Source organism: Petromyzon marinus, unplaced genomic scaffold (genome assembly GCF_048934315.1).
Source record: "Petromyzon marinus isolate PM22_M1 ecotype Great Lakes invasive population unplaced genomic scaffold, UKy_Petmar_22M1.pri1.0 PM_G_Scaffold_64, whole genome shotgun sequence".
Lineage (NCBI taxonomy): Eukaryota > Metazoa > Chordata > Hyperoartia > Petromyzontiformes > Petromyzontidae > Petromyzon > Petromyzon marinus.
Window position 1 is genome coordinate 57782 of NW_027423018.1, and position 18492 is coordinate 76273.

Genomic DNA, 18492 nt, shown 5'->3' on the forward strand with positions numbered 1-18492 from the left:
GAGTTCTCAGGCCCGTACGGGCGTACAGCCGTTTCAATACGGGCAAACAACAATAAAAATCTGTGTCGATTTGTTTGTGTTTCTTCCTTGTGATGGGACTTTGTAGGATTAACGTTGAGATTTATAAGGGGCACGGGGTGATCAGTAAGGTCTGAATTGGTCTGTAATAAGGTAGGGCACTGATAAGGGGTTGACAGCTGTGTAGTGTATAGTGTAGTATAATGTATAGGATGAACGTTGAGATTTATAAGGGGCACGGGGTGATCAGTAAGGTCTGAATTGGTCTGTAATAAGGTAGGGCACTGATAAGGGGTTGACAGCTGTGTAGTGTATAGTGTAGTATAATGTATAGGATGAACATTGAGATTTATAAGGGGCACGGGGTGATCAGTAAGGTCTGAATTGGTCTGTAATAAGGTAGGGCACTGATAAGGGGTTGACAGCTGTGTAGTGTATAGTGTAGTATAATGTATAGGATGCACGTTGAGATTTATAAGGGGCACGGGGTGATCAGTAAGGTCTGAAATTGGTCTGTAATAAGGTAGGGCACTGATAAGGGGTTGACAGCTGTGTAGTGTATAGTGTAGTATAATGTATAGGATGAACGTTGAGATTTATAAGGGGCACGGGGTGATCGACAAGGTCTGAATTGGTCTGTAATAAGGCAGAGCGCCGATAAGGGGTTGACAGCTGTGTAGTGTATAGTGTAGTATAATGTATAGGATGAACGTTGAGATTTATAAGGGCCACGGGGTGATCAGTAAGGTCTGAGTTGGTCTGTAATAAGGTAGGGCACTGATAAGTGGTTGAGAGTTATGCTACTGACACTAACGGTGTGACTATGCATACGTAGCCGTTCAGAGTGTTCAACGTCGGCCTGGGTGCTGCGGTCGTCCAGGCGGGCACCGTTCTGGCCCACGCAGTGGCCGCGTGTCGTGGGGAGGCCGGCAAGGCGACCACAGATGTCTCGTGGCCATGGTGAAGTGGAGGAGCGAGCCGGACGAATCATGGATGGACGCGCTGCGCTGCAAGAATTCCGATTTTATCCGGCGAGCGGCGGGGCGAATTTTCAAAACATTTTCAGTCAGGGTAAATATGACACTTTGGGCGCACGTCCCTAATGGCAGCACCGCATTGACACGGGCAACGCCGCTTCCGTACGCCAGAATTCACACGGGCTCAGTCGTCAGGAGGAGGACCACGTTCGCCACTGCGGTCGACGAGGGGAGCTCTCGTTGTTCCCGTTAAGAAACACGATGGGAGTCTGCGGCTTCGCGTGGATTTCCACCAATTGAACAGGGTCTCCGTGGCAGATGCACACCCGCTCCCACGGATGGACGATTCATTGGATGCCCTGTCGGCCGTGTGGGTTTTCTACCACACTTGACTTGTCGTCGGGGTGTTGGCAGTTGCCTCTTGATGAGAGCTCTAAACCAAATCCTGCGTTCTGAACACCTCGGGCTCTATTCCAGTTTAATTGTCTCCCGATGGGACTCCACTCGGCTCCGGTCACGTTCCAGCGACTCACGCAGCTGGTCCTAGCAGGCCTCCAATGGGACTCGTGCCTTATTTATTTGGACCACGTGATCGTCTTCGGATGCATGTTCCAGGAGCAGCTGCAGCGGTCGCGATCGGTGTTTGTTAAACGTTCGGGCGGCCAATCTTACGTTTAAACCACAGGAGTGTCATCTCTTGCAGACATCGGTTCGCTACTTGGGGCACATCATCAGCGAGTCCGGGATAGCCACGGACCCCAACAAAACTGCGTGCGTGCGCAACATGGCCAACCCCCACGTCGGTGGGTGACGTTTGCAGCTTTGTCGCGCTGTGGGACGGCCTCGTGACTGCTTTGTGACGTCATACACCAACGTGCATTGAGGCCCTTATAAGGACTGCTTTGTGACGTCATACACCAACGTGCATTGAGGCCCTTATAAGGACTGCTTTGTGACGTCATACACCAACGTGCATTGAGGCCCTTGTAAGGACTGCTTTGTGACGTCCTACACCAACGTGCATTGAGGCCCTTATAAGGACTGCTTTGTGACGTCATACACTAACGTGCATTGAGGCCCATATAAGGACTGCTTTGCGACATCATACACCAACGTGCATTGAGGCCCTTGTAAGGACTGCTTTGTGACGTCATACACCAACGTGCATTGAGGCCCTTATAAGGACTGCTCTGTGACGTCATACACCATTTGCCATGACGTCCAAGCCATTAAACACCGGAACAACGAACGTGCCATTCAAGTGCATCTTGAAACCCATTATCTGAAGTAGTTTGTATTAAATAACTAAATAATAGAAACACGTTTACAATATTGAGCGAAGTTATAGTCACGGACTTTTTCCAACTTTAGCTCAACAGGACCACAAAAGCTCAAATATGTGGTTCATAATAAATGAATCAATCTGATTGCAATCATGAACTGGCCAAACACTTTTCGATTTCAACATCACTTTATAAAATAACATTTTAAATATAAGCGCACAACTTTATCTATCTGTGATGAGCGCTGCACTTTCCGTTGTTTTCATGCAGGGGGCGCTGCAAACTTACACACCCCCTGCATGGACGACGGAGGCACAGGGACAGACGTTCGATTACGTTGGAATCGATCTGCAGACGGCGGTCTTCTCGCACGGCCAGCAGCTCGATGTCGTCTTATCTCGATCCCGCAATCCCAAACAGGTGAAAGTCCGCATCGAACCGAACCCCCGGCAAGGCCATCTACTTAATGACGAGAGAAAATTCACACGAAATGTCCTTTTCAATGAAGTCTTCCAGATGTAAATTGATACAACCTTTTAATGAAGAAGTAAAATCATCCAATTCAAAACACAACACAATTCAAAGATGCTTCATTTTAAAACTTCAAAACGGAGCATGGGGTACTTGCGTGAATGCGTCCTTCATGTGCAAATGTTGTGACTTTCCTGGCCTGAAGGCCGTCAACGTGTTGGACCATTATTGGTGCACAGCGTCTCAACAACAGCAGTGGGGTTTGCTTCAACCGATAGGTACGAACATCCAGACGTCAATCAGCAAGGAGCATTTCTAGTCCTAGTTAGACAAAATCTACGACAACACGTAAGACAAAACTACAATTCGTGTTGTAGAGAATGTACCTCCTCCTATACGTGTAACTTTTAAGGGGTATGCCTTGTAACTGATTAATGATCCGAGCGTGCTACCTATGTCAAAGACAATGAGTTGCTCCAGATGCTTCGTGAAACACAAAAGTACCCTTTGACCTGTATCACAAGAACAACGGGTCTCACCTGAGTTCTCTGTACAGGTTACTTCCAAACACACACACACACACACTTTGTCCTAACATCACTTATTCAATGTGTGACCCTCATACAAAATGTTACATGCACGCGCACAATCAGACAAGTATTCATTCTAAACCATTGACGGGCATATTAACATCGAATTACTGCAGCGAAATTGAATGCATCACGTTACATCGTATTAACAAGAAGCTATTTTACAAATGCGCACCGTCTGCTTAACAGTGTATGTACAACGTACTATTGTTGCGTTATTCAAAACGAGTAGGCCGTTGCATGCTGGCGTCTGGGTCAAAATGTAGCAAATTTAAAACATTACGCTACAAATAATAGATCACGGCGTTTCGATGGCAAAACAAGCAATCGTCATTAGGTGGGACAAGCACAGCAGCAAGAAGAAGAAACTGCTGCAGTAGGCGCCTACTACTTCAGCAGTTTCTCTTGCTGTGGTTGTCCCACCTGATGACGATTGCTTGTGTTGCCATCGAAACGCCGTAATCTGTTATGTTTCTACCCACGTGGTGACTTTACCGAAATAACTCAAGAGTGTGGATTCCTGCTGTCACGAAAGCTTCGAATCAAGATTGCCTACAAACTACACAACTGAGATGACGCATCAATCATCGCCCCCTACTGACAGGCTCTTGTCCACATGCAGGCTGGTGCAGGGCCACCACCTTGTGCCACACAGGGGCAGCTGCTACTTGGGGATGCTCTTCAAGTGTTTCAGACGAGGTACGACACAAAACTCCGAGTTGCTGAGACGATTAAGCAAGCACGGTGTAAATTCAATTATTATAACATAGTGAATCATTGGGGGCTTATTGTCTCTCGCTCCTGGTTAAATATCTACCCAACCCACAGGTCCACAAAGACTTGCCACTCTTACTCTGCAGGATGAACCTAGAAACTGAGTGTCCAACTTCACATTCTTGTCATTAAAGGCCTGTGACAAAGGTGCATCTATTGTAGCGACCGTCTCAAGCTTACACATCTACCGGGTCTCCATTTGACTTTGTATTGTCTCGGAGGAAGTCCACCCACACCTCGACTTCCACAAACTGCTGGGAGTTGCCTCGCTCTGCCTCACAGTCAGAATTCTCCTCCTGCTTCACGTTGCCTCCATCGATGTGAAGGTCCCATTTTGGAGTTGAATCTTCATCTTCACATTTCACCTTCACTTCTTCCCTCTTCACAATCACCTCTTCCCTCTTCACCATCACTTCTTCCCTCTTCACCATCACCTCTTCATATTTCACCTCGATAACTTTAAAAGTGTCCAAGCTGGGATTTTCTTCCGGTTCTTGTTTCATGAGGGATGGGCTTATTGTGGCACTTTGACTTTCACAAGCTGATTTCAGACTCCACTCCTTGTGGATCTTCTGATGCTTCTGTGTTCTCTGGTGTACTTGAAGATGTGGTTGCTGTGCAAACGCCTTCCCGCACGGAGTGCACCTGAAGGGTTTCTCTCCCGTGTGTGTTCTCTGGTGAATTACAAGAGGAGATGACTGTGCAAACGCCTTCCCACACACACTGCACTTGAAGGGTTTCTATCCCGTGTGTTCTCTGGTGTATTACAAGAGCAGGTGACCGTGAAAATGCTTTCCCACACACACTGCACCTGAAGGGTTTCTCTCCCGTGTGTGTTTTCTGGTGTTCTACAAGAGTAGATGATTGTGCAAACGCCTTCCCACACACACTGCACCTGAAGGGTTTCTCTCCTGTGTGTGTTCTCTGGTGTTCTACAAGATTAGATGACTGTGCAAACGCCTTCCCACACACAATGCACTTGAAGGGTTTCTCTCCCGTGTGTGTTCTCTGGTGTGCTAGAAGAGCAGATGAATGTGCAAACGCTTTCCCACACACACGGCACTTGAAGGGTTTCTCTCCTGTGTGTGTTCTCTGGTGTTCTACAAGATTATATGAATGTGCAAACGCCTTCCCACACACACTGCACTTGAAGGGTTTCTCTCCTGTGTGAGTTCTCTGGTGCCGTGTCAAATCTCCTGTACGATCCGTGCTGTATGCACACTGGTCGCATTGTTGACTTGTCATACCGAGCTGCGCTGAGTGCCTTTGCTCCATCAGACCAATTCTGCAGAGGAAGCGTCAGAGGAAGCGTCAGCGGCAGACAGAAAAAAATAATATCCACACCATCTACACGTCAGTATCGAGGCACAGAGGAATGCATATAGTCACACGTGACTTACATGTCTATACTTATTCATATATTCATTATGTAATAAAAACGTTTCCCAAATTAATCACACGGGCTGTTATGGCACACAATGAGAGGGCAAATGGTTATAAACATGCCTGCAAGCCCTCGTATCTTCAAAATGAATGTTAACACAAAACTCCGAGCAAACAATTTCAGCTGTCTGGCTACAAAAGGAATATTTATGAGAGCTAAATTCAGCTGACATAGCAGAGGGTGTTGAAAACAATACTTCATAAATTAATGTTCAATCGCAACTTAGAGGTGTGAATCCAGGCTCAGATGTCCTTGAATGCTGGGATGAACAGTTCCGACTTCAGCTGCATGTGCGTACTGTGTTAACTTCCTGTTTCCATTCTTATAAAGAGTTCCAGAGGAAAACAAAAGTAAACTATTGTTACGCTATAACCTCCGTGTTCAACAGAGTTAATAGACGTTACTGCAAACACAAACTGTACACTGTCACTGGGTAAACAGGCGGTGGCGTGTCTAGAATCACGCCTGGCCACCTTCATCTGCTTGGCATGAATGCTTCCTCACTCCACCAAGTAATTAATTGAGGATCAATGAACATAGCTGAGGCTAACTGGAGTTTGCGTGTCTCTCTCCGTGGTGAGATGTTAACTACCTCACCTGGTATACAGGAAGTCGTGGGTTCGATTCCGACCCTGACGCCTGCTGTATATTTGGAGTTTGCGCGTCTCTCCGTATAGCGTCTTTGACCGATAGACATTGACACACGTATTCTTGTTTCTTTCGGTAAAGTTACGTAGATAGAAGATAACAATAACAGATAATACAATTACATTAAATAAAGAGCACTTGTGTTGCGATCAAAACGACGTGACTTTTTTTGCTTTATTTACATTCATTTTTATTGTTATTTTCATTTAATTTTCTATCTACGTGACTTTACCGAAAGAACCAAGAATATTAATACCTACAGTCACCAAAGTTTTAAGTCAAAACATTCACACACGTTGACAAAGCCTCACCTTGTGTTGTTGTGGGCAGGTCGCTTCTGATAACAAGAGCGGTATAGCAGCTCAAGCGGGCTTGGCCTGGTAACAAAAGAAAATAAAAACTGCGTGAATATTTACAATAAAAAAAGTTACAAAGTGGCGAGCCGGGTGAAGACAAATTAAACTTAAGCGAGATAATTAAAGTGAACGCAACCAGGCGAGGGCAGGAGGCAAGGCCCCGCGTGGCTAGGCCCCGCGTTGTAAAGTTCCAACCTGGACATCGATTCCCATGCTCACTGCTACTCAACCGACATCCCTACGAGAGAGAGGCTCTACCTTGGTAAACAACAACCACAACCACCACAACAACCACCACCACAAGAACAATGACCACCACCACAACGATGAGAATTTCTCACCTCGGATTTCAGTGCAAGAGCGCACACGGCAGCTTCCTGTTACCTTGCGACAGCAGGAAGTAGCATGACGTCAGTGCCCTTCCACGAGCAGCTCTCTAACTGAATAAATTATGTTAATCAGGCCGGCCCACACGTAGAGGGACGGGGGCGTGGGCGCTGAACCCGTCGCAACAAACTCGCGACGGCTTTAACGGTCACATTATGTTAATGAGCCACCGGTCACTGGGCGTAGCTTTGCCCAAATAAGGATTGCCACTGGACCGATATCGGCGGTAACCCGATCGGAGGTGACGTCACGCTCAAGAGCGCGGTGGACGGGGGGAGGGGTGAATACCTTGGTGACATAACGTCACTAGCGAGGTACACCTCACCCTGGCGTTTCACGCCGATGAGGTAATTAAGAGTGGTGACGTTACAGAGTTGGAGTTTAAGTTGATTTAGATTCATTTTCCATTGCTCCCTCCCTTGGGTGTGTGAGCTCAGCAACAACGTGGACATTATTGTGTATACACTGTGTGTGTGTACACTGTGTGTACACTGTGTGTGTACACTATGTGTGTACACTGTGTATACACTGTGTGTGTACAATGTGTGTGTACATTGTGTGTACACTGTGTGTATACACTGTGTATGCTGTGTGTGTACACTGTGTGTGTACACTGTGTGTATGTGTGTACACTGTGTGTGTACACTGTGTGTATACACTGTGTGTGTGCACTGTGTGTGTGTACACTGTGTGTGTACATTGTGTGTGTACACTGTGTGTGTACACTGTGTGTGTGTACACTGTGTGTGTACATTGTGTGTGTGTGTACACTGTTTGTGTCCGCATTGAACCGAACCATCTACTTAATGACGAGAGAAAATTCACACGAAATGTCCTTTTCAATGAAGTCTTCCAGATGTAAATTGATATAAGCTTTTAATGAAGAAATAAAATCATCTAACTCAAAACACAACACAATTCAAAGATGTTTCATTTTAAAACTTCAAAACGGAGCATGGGGTACTTGCGTGAATGCGTCCTTCGTGTGCAAATGTTGTGACTTTCCTGGCCTGAGGGCCATCAATGTGTTGGACCCTTATTGGTGCACAGCGACTCAACAACAGCAGTGGGGTTTGCTTCAACCGATGGTTACGAACATCCAGACGTCAATCAGCAAGGAGCATTTCTAGTCCTTGTTAGACAAAATCTACGTCAACACGTAAGACAAAACTACAATTCGTGTTGTATAGAATGTACCTCCTCCTATACGTGTAACTTTCAAGTGGTATGCCTTGTAACTGATGAATGATCCGAGCGTGCTCCCTATTTCAAAGACAATGAGTTGCTCCAGATGCTTCATGGAACACAAAAACACCGTTTGACCTGTATCACAAGAACAACGGGTCTCACCTGAGTTCTCTGTACAGGTTACTTTCAAATACACACACACACACACTTTGTCCTAACATCACTTGTTCAATGTTTGACCCTTACAGATCAAATGTTAGAAGTATGCACAAAACCAGACAAGTATTAATTCTAAATTATTGACAGGCATATTAACAAAATTGGATTAAATTTCGATTTAAAGCTTTCGTGACTGCAATGATTCATCTTCTTTGGTTCTTTCGGTAAAGTCATGTAGAATGAGAATAAAATAATAAATTGATAAAATAAAATAATACAATAATATTCTCACGACGTTTCGGCCACAACACAAGCGGCCTTCATCAGGTGAAGGGACGAGACTGTCTGGTAGGACAGCGCAGGAGTGAAAGAGCCATGTTCAGATCACGACCTTTAAGCTGTGTGAGAGGAAACAAAGCGCCTTGTCAAAGGAATTAGCATATAATTTAGCATTGAAATGGCTGAGTGATTAGCTTGTGACAGGTCACAGAAATAGCTATGTTAAAAGTTAAAGCATACACATCCGCAGAGGCACCCCTTGACAATGGAATTAGCATAAAATTTTGCATTGAAATAGCTAAGTTAAAGCATACACATCCGCAGAGGCACCCTTGACAAAGGAATTAGCATGGAATTTAGCATTGAAATAGCTGAGTGATTAGCTTGTGACTGGTCACAGAAATAGCTATGTTAAAGTCAGAGCATACACATTCACCGAGGCACTTAGTACAAATCAAACAGGAGAATTTAGCATTGAAATAACTAGGCCAATTTAGCATTGAAATAACTGAGTGATTAGCTAGTGACTGGTCACAGAAATGACTATGTTGAAGTCAAGGCCTACACATGAGCTATTCACAGTACTATATAGTGAACCAATAAAAAACTAAAATATAAATTACCTTAATGTTATCAATAAACTCTATATTCTCCAATCAGCTAAGCTACCAACAATAAGTTGTTATATATCACAATGCTATATGGCGAAAAAAATGGGTGGATTCTTACCCTCAACTTTAGCACCACGGATAGCTACGGGCCCCGTTCAGACGGACGAGTTCATCCATGGTCGGAACAGAGGAGGGGGAGAGAGACAACTGCGAGGCGCTATTATACTCCATGTTGTAAACCATTTCTGTTCTTAATTAATTGTATTTTACGATGACCTTCAGACCGCAGCTCTTTCGCCAGCATTGACTCTTAATACCTCTCACACCACGGTTAATGGTATGGTTTACAACATGGAGTATAATAGCGCCTCGCAGCTGTCTCTCTCCCCCTCCTCTGTTCCGACCATGGATGAACTCGTCCGTCTGAACGGGGCCCGTAGCTATCCGTGGTGCTAAAGTTGAGGGTAAGAATCCACCCATTTTTTTCGCCATATAGCATTGTGATATATAACGACTTATTGTTGGTAGCTTAGCTGATTGGAGAATATAGAGTTTATTGATAACATTAAGGTCATTTATATTTTAGTTTTTCATTGGTTCACTATATAGTACTGTGAATAGCTCAGATGTGTAGGCCTTGACTTCAACATAGTAATTTCTGTGACCAGTCACTAGCTAATCACTCAGTTATTTCAATGCTAAATTCGCTTAGTTATTTCAATGCTAAATTCTCCTGTTTGATTTGTACTAAGTGCCTCGGTGAATGTGTATGCTCTGACTTCAACGTAGCTATTTCTGTGACCAGTTACAAGCTAATCACTCAGCTATTTCAATGCTAAATTCTATGCTAATTCCTTTGTCAAGGGTGCCTCTGCGGATGTGTATGCTTTAACTTAGCTATTTCAATGCTAAATTTTATGCTAATTCCATTGTCAAGGGGTGCCTCTGCAGATGTGTATGCTTTAACTTTTAACAGCTATTTCTGTGACCAGTCACAAGCTAATCACTCAGCCATTTCAATGCTAAATTATATTCGAATTCTTTTGTCAAGGCGCTTTGTTTCCTCTCACACAGCTTAAAGGTCGTGATCTGAACGTGGCTCTTTCACTCCAGCGCTGTCCTACCAGTCTCGTCCCTTCACCTGATGAAGGCCGCTTGTGTTGTGGCCGAAACGTCGTGAGAATATTATTGTGTTATTTTATTTTATCAATTTATTATTTTATTCTCATTCTACATGACTTTACCGAAAGAACAAAAGAAAAATTGGATTACTGCAGTGAAATATACTGCATCACGTTACATCGTATTAACAAGAAGCTTTTAAAAAAAAGTTGCACAGTCTGCTTCACAGTGTATGTAAAACATACTATTGTGTCATTCAAAACGAGTAGGCCATTGCATGCTGGCGTCTGAGTGAAAATGTAGCAAATTCTAAACATTACGTACAAACTACACAACTGAGATGACGCATCAATCATCGCCCCCTATTGACAGGCTCTTTTTTCGATTTAAAGCTTTCGTGACTGCAATGATTCATCTTCTTTGGTTCTTTCGGTAAAGTCACGTAGAATGAGAATAAAATAATAAATTGATAAAATAAAATAACACAATAATATTCTCACGACGTTTCGGCCACAACACAAGCGGCCTTCATGAAGGCCGCTATTTTATTTTATCAATTTATTATTTTATTCTCATTCTACGTGACTTTACCGAAAGAACCAAAGAGGCTCTTTTTTTCGATTTAAAGCTTTCGTGACTGCAAGGATTCATCTTCTTTGGTTCTTTCGGTAAAGTCACGTAGAATCTTAGCAGCGTTCATTGCAGCTCTGTCGTCCCGACAGGTTTGTTCCTTTCACCTGAAGGCCACTTGTGTTGTGGCCGAAACGTCGTGATAATTTTTTGTGTTATTTTATTGTTTTATTTTATTATTTTATTCTCATTCTACGTGACTTTACCGAAAGAACCAAAGAAGATGACAGGCTCTTGTCCACATGCAGGCCGGTGCAGGGCCACCACCTTGTACCACACAGGGGCAGCTGCTACTTGGGGATGCTCTTCGAGCGTTTGAGATGAGATACAAAACTCCGAGTTGCTGATACGATTAAGCAAGCACCATGTAAAAGCAATTATTCTGATAACAGTGAATGCTTGGGAGCTTATTCGCTCTTGCTCCTGGTTAGAGATCTACCCAACCCACGGGCCCACAAAGACTGGCCGCTCTTACTCTGCAGGATGAACCTAGAAACTGATGTTCAACTTCACGTTCTTGTCATTAAAGGCCTGTGACAAAGGTGTATCTATTGTAGCGACATCGTCTCGGGCTTACACATCTACCGGGTCTCCACTTGACTTTGTATTGTCTAGGAGCAAGTCCACCCACACCTCCACTTCCACAAACTGCTGGGAGTTGCCTCACTCTGACTCAGTCAGAATTCTCCTCCTGCTTCACGATGTGAAGGTCCCATTTTGGAGTTGAATCTTCATCTTCACATTTTACCTTCACTTCTTCGCTCATCACTTCTTCACATTTCACCTTCACCTCTTCATATTTCACCTCGATACCTTTAAAAGTGTCCAAGCTGGGATTTTCTTCCGGTTCTTGTTTCATGAGGGATGGGCTCATTGCGGCACTTTGACTTTCACAAGCTGATTTCATACTCCGACTCTGCTCCTTGTGGATCTTCCGATGCTTTTGTGTTCTCTGGTGTTTTCGAAGATTTGATGAATCTGCAAACGGCTTCCTGCACAGAGTGCACCTGAAGGGTTTCTCTCCTGTGTGTGTTCTCTGGTGTTTTACAAGATCAGATGAATGTGCAAACGCCTTCACGCACACACTGCACTTGAAGGGTTTCTCTCCCGTGTGTGTTCTCTGGTGTGTTACAAGATTACCTGACTGTGTAAACGCCATCCCGCACATCGTGCACCTGAATGGTTTCTCTCCCGTGTGTGTTCTCTGGTGTGTTACAAGATTACATGAATCTGAAAATGTCTTCCCACACACACTGCACTTGAAGGGTTTCTCTCCCGTGTGTGTTCTCTGGTGTACTTTAAGATGTGGTGACTGTGCAAACGCCTTCCCGCACACAGTGCACTTGAAGGGTTTCTCTCCCGTGTGTGTTCTCTGGTGTGTTTTAAGAGTAGATGAATCTGAAAATGTCTTCCCACACACACTGCACTTGAAGGGTTTCTCTCCCGTATGTGTTCTCTGGTGTGTTTTAAGAGTAGATGAATCTGAAAATGTCTTCCCACACACACTGCACCTGAAGGGTTTCTCTCCTGTGTGTGTTCTCTGGTGTGTTTTAAGAGTAGATGACCATGAAAATGCCTTCCCACACACAGTGCACTTGAAGGGTTTCTCTCCTGTGTGTGTTCTCTGGTGGGTCTCAAGAACTGATGACCATGCAAATGCCTTCCCACACACAGTACATTTGAAGGGTTTCTCTCCTGTTTGAGTTCTCTGTTGCCGTGTTTAGTTTCCAGTCCGGTCCGTGCTGTATGCACGCTGGTTTCATTGTTGACTTGTCGTACGGAGCTGCTGCCTTTGCTCCATGAAACCAATTCTGCATAGGAAGCGTCAGAGGAAGCGTCAGCTGTAGACAGAAAATAAGAACATCAGTTTCGAGGCACAGAGGAATGCATATATACACAGTGACTTACACGTCTATACTTATTACTATATTCATGATGTAGTGAAAACGTTTCCCAAATTCATCACGAGAGGGGAAATGTCATAAATATGCCTGGAAGCCCTCATATCTGCAAAATGAATGTTAACCCAAAACTCCGAGCACACAATTTCGGCTGTCTGACTACAAAGGAATATTTATGAAAGCTAAATTCGGCTGACATAGCAAAGGGTGTTGAAAAAATACTATTTCTGTTGTGCAAAAATGCATTAATTAACGTTCAATTGCAACTCAGGTGTGAATTCAGGCTCATATGTCCTTGAATGCTGGGGATGAACAGTTCCGACTTCAGCTGCATGTGTGTGCTGTATTCACCTCCTGTTTCCATTCTTATAAAGAGTTCCAGCGGAAAACAAAAATAAACTATTGTTTTGATATAACCTCCGTGTTCAATAGAGTTAATAGACTTTACTGCAAACACAAACTTGACACTGTCACACACTGCCATGAGTAAACAGGTGGCGGTGTGACCAGCACCATGCCTGGCCACCTTCATCTGCTCAACATTAATTCTTCCTCACTCCACCAAGTAATGAATCGAGGATCAATCAACATAGCCGAGGCTATCCGTGTCTCTGTCTCTCTCTCCCCGTGGTGAAGGTGTTCCCCTCCACACATTCAGAGTCAACAGCGGCACGTGCTTAGCGTCTTTGACCGATAGATACATTAACACACGTATTGTTGGTTCTTTCAGTAAAGTCACGTAGATAGAAAATAAAAATAACAGATTAAATTCAATAAGATAAAGACCACTTGTGTTGCGATCGAAACGTCGTGGGTTTTTTGCTTTATTTTCAATTTTTTTTATTTTTCATTTAATTTATAATCTGTTATTTTCATTTAATTTTCTATCTATGTGACTTTACCGAAAGAACCAAAAATATTAATTCCTGCAGTCACCAAAGTTTTAAGTCAAAACATTCACACACGTTGACAAAGCCTCACCTTGTGTTGTTGTGGGCAGGTCGCTTCTGATAACAAGAGCGGTATAGCAGCTCAAGCGGGCTTGGCCTGCTAACAAAAGAAAATAAAAACTGCGTGAATATTTACAATAAAACAAAGTTACAAAGTGGCGAGCCGGGTGAAGACAAATTAAACTTAAGCGAGATAATTAAAGTGAATGCAATCAGGCGAGGGCAGGAGGCAAGGCCCCGCGTGGCTAGGCCCCGCGCTGTAAAGTTCCAACCTGGACATCGATTCCCATGCTCGCTGCTACTCAACTGACATCCCTACGAGAGCGAGGCTCTACCTTGGTAAACAACAACAACCACCACCACAACGACCACCACCACAACGATGAGAATTTCTCACCTCGGATTTCAGTGCAAGCGCGCACACGGCAGCTTCCTGTTGCCTCGCAACTGCAGGAACTAGTATGACGTCACTTCCCTCCCAAGAGCGGCTGTTACTGTATAAATTATGTTAATGAGGCCGGCCCATATGTCGAGAGATGGGGGCGTGGGCGCTGAACCTGTCGCAATAAACTCGCGACGGCTTTAACGGACACATTATGTTAATGAGCCACCAGTCACTGGGCGCAGCTGTGCCCAAATAAGGATTGCCACTGGAACGATATCGGCAGTGACCTGAGCGGAGGTGACGTCACGCTCAAGTGCGCGGTGGACGGGGGAGGGCTGAATAACCTGGTGACATGACGTCACTAACGAGGTACACCTCACCCTGGCGTTTCACACCGATGAGGTAATGCAGAGTGGTGACGTCACAGAGTTGGAGTTTAAGTTGATTTAGATTGGGTGTGTGAGCTCAACAACAACGTGGACATTATTGTGTATACACTGTGTGTGTGTACACTGTGTGTGTGTACACTATGTGTATACACTGTGTCACTGTGTCGCTGTGTCACTGTGTGTGTACACTGTGTGTATATACTGTGTGTGTACTCTGTGTGTGTACACTGTGTATATACTATATGTACACTGTGTGTACACTGTGTGTACTATTTGTGTACACTGTGTATACACTGTGTGTTCAATGTGTGTGTACATTGTGTGTACACTGTGTATATACACTGTGTGTACACTGTGTGTATACACTGTGTATACTGTGTGTGTACACTGTTTGTGTACACTGTGTGTACATGTGTGTGTGTACTGTGTGTGTACACTGTGTGTGTACACTGTGTACAGTGTGTACACTGTGTACACTGTTTGTACAGTGTGTGTGTACACTGTGTGTACATTGTGGGTGTACACTGTGTGTACACTGTGTGTGTGTACATTGTGTGTGTACACTGTATGTACACTGTGTGTGTGTACACTGTTTGTGTCCGCATTGGACCGAACCCCCGGCAAGGCCATCTGCTTAATGACGAGAGAAAATTCACGCGAAATGTCCTTTTCAATGAAGTCTTCCAGATGTAAATTGATACAAGCTTTTAATGAAGAAATAAAATCATCTAATGCAAAACACAACACAATTCAAAGATGTTTCATTTTAAAACTTCAAAACGGAGCATGGAGTACTTGCGTGAATGCGTCCTTCGTGTGCAAATGTTGTGACTTTCCTGGCCTGAAGGCCGTAAATGTGTTGGACCCTTATTGGTGCACAGCGTCTCAACAACAGCAGTGGGGTTTGCTTCAACAGATAGGTAACGAACATCCAGACGTGAATCAGCAAGGAGCATTTCTAGTCCCAGTTAGACAAAATCTACGTCAACACGTAAGACAAAACTACAATTCGTGTTGTAGAGAATGTACCTCCTCCTATACGTGTAACTTTCAAGTGGTATGCCTTGTAACTGGTGAATGATCCGAGCGTGCTCCCTATTTCAAAGATAATGAGTTGCTCCAGAGGCAGACGCTTCGTGAAACACGAAAGTACCCTTTGACCTGTATCACAAGAACAACGGGTCTCACCTGAGTCCTCTGTACAGGTTACTTCCAAACACACACACACTTTGTCCTAACATCACTTATTCAATGTGTGACCCTCAGATAAAATGTTAAATGCACAATCAGACAAGTATTCATTATAAATCATTGACGGGCATATTAGCAACATTTAATTACTGCAGCGAAATTGACTGCATCACGTTACATCGTATTAACAAGAAGTTATTTTACAAATACGCACTGTCTTCTTAACCGTGTATGTACAACGTACTATTGTTGTGTCATTCAAAACGAGTAGGCCGTTGCATGCTGGCGTCTGGGTCAAAATGTATCAAATTCTAAACATTACGCTACAAATAATAGATCACGGCGTTTCGATGGCAACACAAGCAATCGTCATCAGGTGGGACAAGCACAGCAGCAATAAGAGGAAACTGCTGGAGTAGGCGCCTACTACTTCAGCAGTTTCTCTTGCTGTGGTTGTCCCACCTGATGACGATTGCTCGTGTTGTGATCTAAACGCCGTCATCTGTTATGTTTCTACCCACGTGGTGACTTTACCGAAATAACTCAAGAGTGTGGATTCCTGCAGTCAGGAAAGCTATGAATCAAGATTACCTACAAACTACACAACTGAAATTACGCATCAATCATCGCCCCCTGACAGGCTCTTGTCCACATGCAGGCTGGTGTAGGACCACCACCTTGTGCCACACAGGTGCAGCTGCTACTTGGGGATGCTCTTCGAGTGCTTCAGACGAGATACAAAACTCCGAGTTGCTGAGGCGGTTAAGCAAGCACCGTGTAACTGCAATTATTATAACATAGTGAATGCTTGGGGGCTTATTGTCTCTCGCTCCTGGTGAGAGATCTACCCAACCCACGGGCCCACAAAGACTGGCCGCTCTTACTCTGCAGGTTGAACCTAGGAACTGAGTGTCCAACTTCACGTTCTTGTCATTAAAGGCCTGTGACAAAGGTGCATCTATTGTAGCGACATCGTCTCTGGCTTACACATCTACCGGGTCTCCACTTGACTTTGTATTGTCTAGGAAGTCCACCCACACCTCCACTTCCACAAACTGCTGGGAGTTGCCTCGCTCTGCCTCAGTCAGAATTCTCCTCCTGCTTTACGATGTGAAGGTCCCATTTTGGAGTTGAATCTTCATCTTCACATTTTACCTTCACTTCTTCGCTCATCACTTCTTCCCTCTTCACCATCACTTCTTCACATTTCACCTTCACCTCTTCATATTTCACCTCGATACCTTTAAAAGTGTCCAAGCTGGGATATTCGTCCGGTTCGTGATTCACGAGGGATGGGTTCATTGCGGCACTTTGACTTTCACAAGCTGATTTCAGACTCCACTCCTTGTGGATCTTCTGATGCTTCTGTGTTCTCTGGTGTACTTGAAGATTTGATGAACGTGCAAATGCCTTCCCACACACACTGCACTTGAAGGATTTCTCTTCTGTATGTGTTCTCTGGTGTTTTAAAAGCAGATGAATCTGAAACTGTCTTCCCACACACACTGCACTTGAAGGGTTTCTCTTCTGTGTGTGTTCTCTGGTGTTTTTTAAGAGCAGATGACCGTGAAAATGCCTTCCCACAAACACTGCACTTGAAGGGTTTCTCTCCCGTGTGTGTTCTCTGGTGTAATACGAGATTATATGACTGTGTAAACGCCATCCCGCACATCGTGCACCTGAAGGGTTTCTCTCCCGTGTGTGTTGTGTTCTCTGGTGTTTTACAAGATCAGATGACTGTGCAAATGCCTTCACGCACACACTGCACTTGAAGGGTTTCTCTCCTGTGTGTGTTCTCTGGTGTTTTTTAAGAGCAAATGACCGTGTAACCGCCATCCCGCACACACTGCACTTGAAGGGTTTCTCTCCCGTGTGTATTCTCTGGTGTTTTCTAAGAGTAGATAAATCTGAAAATGCCTTCCCACAAACACTGCACTTGAAGGGTTTCTCTCCCGTGTGTGTTCTCTGGTGGTTCTTAAAAACTGATGGCCATGCAAATGCCTTGTTACACACAGTACATTTGAAGGGTTTCTCTCCTGTGCGAGTTCTCTGGTGCCGTGTCAAATTTCCAGTCCGGTCCGTGCTGTATGCACGCTGGTCGCATTGTTGACTTGTCGTACCGAGCTGCGCTGAGTGCCTTTGCTCCATCAGACCAATTCTGCAGAAGAAGCGTCAGCTGCAGACAGAAAAAAAGAATATCCACACCATCTACACGTCAGGCACAGAGGAATGCACACGTGACTTACACGTCTATACTTATTAATATATTCATGATGTAGTGAAAAAGTTTCCCAAATTCATCAGATTTGATGAATCTGCAAACGCCTTCACGCACAGAGTGCACCTGAAGGGTTTCTCTCCACGGGCTGCTATGGCACACAATGAGAGGGAAAATGTCATTAATATGCCTGGAAGCCCTCATATCTTCCAGATGAATGTTAACTCAAAACTCTAAGCACACAATTTCGGCTGTCTGACTACAAAAGGAATATTTATGAAAGCTAAATTCAGCTGACATAGCAAAGGGTGTTGAAAACAATACTATTTGTGTTATGCAGAAATGCATAAATTAACGTTCAATCGCAACTTAGAGGTGTGAATCCAGGCTCGGATGTCCTTGAATGCTGGGATGAACAGTTCTGACTTCAGCTGCATGTGTGTGGTGTGTTCACCTCCTGTTTCCATTCTTATAAAGAGTTCCAGATGAAAACAAAAATAAACAATTTTTTTGATACAACC